General features: G+C 33.8%; 1 pseudogene; it reads right to left on the bottom strand.

Moving 5' to 3' along the window:
- Positions 1-593: 593 nt before the first annotated feature.
- LOC103102725 (DNA endonuclease RBBP8-like) lies at positions 594-2,180 on the bottom strand (annotated as a pseudogene).
- Between the last annotated feature and the right edge of the window lie 1,060 nt (positions 2,181-3,240).

Genomic DNA, 3,240 nt, shown 5'->3' with positions numbered 1-3,240 from the left:
GATACAAGTTAATATTCTGTAATTAATTGCATTAGTTGTTTTGTTTTGTTTTGTTTTCCAATAGAAATAGCCAATTCCTCCCTGTATCTCTTTGGAAATAGGACAGGAGGAAAAAAGATATTTTGAAAAGGCAATGTCTTTATATACATTATAGAATGAACTTAACTAAAAGCTGACATGATTTTGTCATCTTCTGTAAAACTAAGAATAATATTTTTTCTCCATTGAGAAAAATATTTAGGATTTATTGTACTAACTGAAATTTATATCATATTAGCCCCCAAATTCCAGTAGTCATGAAACATTTTTTCTATTAGATTTTTTTAATATTTAGATATTACAAAAAGACAAAGGATAGAATCTACTTCTTTAAGTTACACAGTGCAAAATGGAAGCACCTCATTGTTTCAAAGGTGCAAAATCAAGAAAAAATGCTTAAGCGCAATGAATGTACTCAATTATTTTAAATAATATTTCCTGAAATATATTGTATTTAAATGAGATATAAATTGGGTTGTAGCTGATTTGAAAGAGGAAGAAATCAGTTTTTTATTCCAACATTAAGTATAAATAAATAAAGAATTTTGTTCTGGCATCTTTTGCAAGTTCCTCACTATCTATGTCTCCTTTTCTTTGCCTTTTGGAGAAAACATTGCATTGTAAGGTTGCTGCCTTTTATGATGTGGACAAAGATCAAGGTCTTCTTTAATGTACCCTCTGTCCACACAGGTCTGAGCTGAAGGAAACCCAACTTCTTAGAAATTTTCAGGTGTTTTAGGAGGAATATAGTTGAATTTGTGTCTTGAACAGGAAGTTAACTTCTTTCCTCTTTCTTCTGGAATATCTGCATAATGAATTTCACATTCTTAAATGTGTGTCCAAGTAATTTTCTCCTCTCTTCTTTTTTTCTGTACCAGCTCAATGTGAGGAACATTTTGTAATGTGGTTTTTCTTTCATCATCTTTAAAGTAAGGTTCCACAAATACTTTTTGTTTGACTTTATCAGTTATATCTTCATGACTGTTTAGTTTCTTTGTAGCAACTGATAATTCATCATCTTCTACATGGAGATTTTCTTCTTGCTCCCATAGTGAAGAGGAATTTGCCAAACAGGATTCACATTCTTCATGTGTTGTCTGACCAAACAATTTGGCTAAGCTGTCATTCATTTTTATTTCTTGCTTTGGACTTTTCTCTACCTTCTGCTCTTGCTTCTTAATTTTTAAAAGCAGTTTCACTAATCAACATACTATCCATGTCCATAGTCTCACCTCCTAATCTTGACTAACATCCTTTGTATCAATTACAGTAATATCCATTTTATATTGAGAAAGGGCTGCTGCTGGATCTATACTCCACTGGACATTTTCTAAGGATGATTTATCTTGATCATCTTGCAAAGTTTGTGCTTTAGTTAGTCTACAAGGATTTAATTGAAGAACTGAGGCAAGTTCACAATCTACATTTCCCATCCTGCCTTTCATTTTTATTGGCTCATAACCACCAATAACCTTTTTTCCTTGGCTTTTTTCTTGATGGTGGATAGCTGAAAATCGATCAGATAGATCCAGGGGCTTATCCATTACAGAGTCTCCATTGACAGGAGGATGAATATCCCCTCAGAAATGAAAAGCATTTTCTTTGTCAAAAGAGGTTTGGGGGCAATGTTCAGTCTTCTTTCTTTTGGATCTTCTGCCTCCCAATGGTTTCACTGGCACAAAAAGATCACTTTTTGCGATAGCTTCATCTTTTGTATCAGTCCCAACTTTTGTACTTACTGATTCATCTATATTCTTTCTCACAAACACTTGTTTAATGGAAGAAGAATGATCAATAACAGTGCTTGCTTGAGAACCAAGATTAAGGCATGTAACAAGGCTGGTGTCTTCAGATTTTGATCTAGGTTTTTGTGGCCTAGAATTACAATTATTGCTGAAATGGTTTTTGTTTTGAGATGGGACTTTTCCCCCAGCCTCTAAAAGAGAAGAGGACAAACTTGTGCTCACACTTAAGCCACACTTAAGCTGCTGATGATGCAGGTCTTCACTGAGAGAATTCAAAGCATTTTGAGCATCAGATTCTTCTTGAACACCAAATCCGAGTTTTTCAGCAACAACAGCAGCTAAATTAAAAGATGACTTCTCAATGGGATAATTGTTGGTTTCTTGGGCATTGGTCATTGTTAATAATGTTTTAACATGTGCCTGCTACAAGAATTTCATTTTCATAGTGGTTTTAGCTGCAGTTGAGTTAACACTTTAGACCTTTTGCAAATTCATTTGTATACAGAGGGTGCTCCAAAATTTTCTGTTCTTGTTCAGATATTATAGTTTCTCTTTTTGTATGATAGCAAGACCAGTCTCAATAGGTTGAAGAGATCTCCATGCTACTTCTTTATAAAAGTAGGGGACTAAGAATGTGGAACATTGAATATCATGTCAGGTTGGGGTTTTTTTTTTTTGGATATGCTGTTTCATTTCCTAAATTCTTTTTGTTGTTATCTTTTTTTCATTATAAGGGATAATTCTCTGAGAAGGGTAAAATGAGAGGCATATGGGTAACATGGGGAAAAGTTGATGTAAAAAACAAAAGAGATCAATATATATTTTCAAAGCCCTTAACAATATGGCTATAATTTACAATTCCTGTTTAATTATCTACAATTCACTCATATTGTATACATTCCAAACATTGTTGGCCAAGGCTGCTTCCTAACATATTGCACTTAATCGACTATTCTTTTAAAAATATATGACCAAGGGGACACCCACTCTGGTTCATAAGGCTGCTGGCAGGGTGATTCATTCTTTCTATAAGAGAAAATCAGATTATTACAGTGTTTAGCCTCCAGCATTTCTGAATAACACTCTTCAAAAATACCAAAATTAACCCTTTGAATCTCCTTCCCATCAGCACCATCACTTGTGCAAACTAAAATTTAATAAGAAGGAAAAGTCTCTGTTTATGTTGGACTTTAGCTTAGTGAGCTGAATCAGAATTGTGAATAGGGGAACATTGAACATAGTGTTGGTAGATCTTAAAATAAGTGCCAGTGAATCCATTATCCCAAGTTCTATTTGATCTAAAACATTTAATAAGTATATAATGCTAAGTGGCATAGTGGATAGGGTACTAGATTTGGATTCAGGAAGATATAACTTCAAATCCTTTTTCATAAACTTACTCTTGTGATCCTTATAAAATCACTTTGCCTCCTCTCAGCCTCAGTTTCCTCATCTG

Source organism: Monodelphis domestica, chromosome 1 (assembly GCF_027887165.1).
Source record: "Monodelphis domestica isolate mMonDom1 chromosome 1, mMonDom1.pri, whole genome shotgun sequence".
In the NCBI taxonomy this organism is placed as follows: Eukaryota; Metazoa; Chordata; class Mammalia; order Didelphimorphia; family Didelphidae; genus Monodelphis; species Monodelphis domestica.
This window is presented reverse-complemented; position numbering and strand designations above follow the sequence as displayed.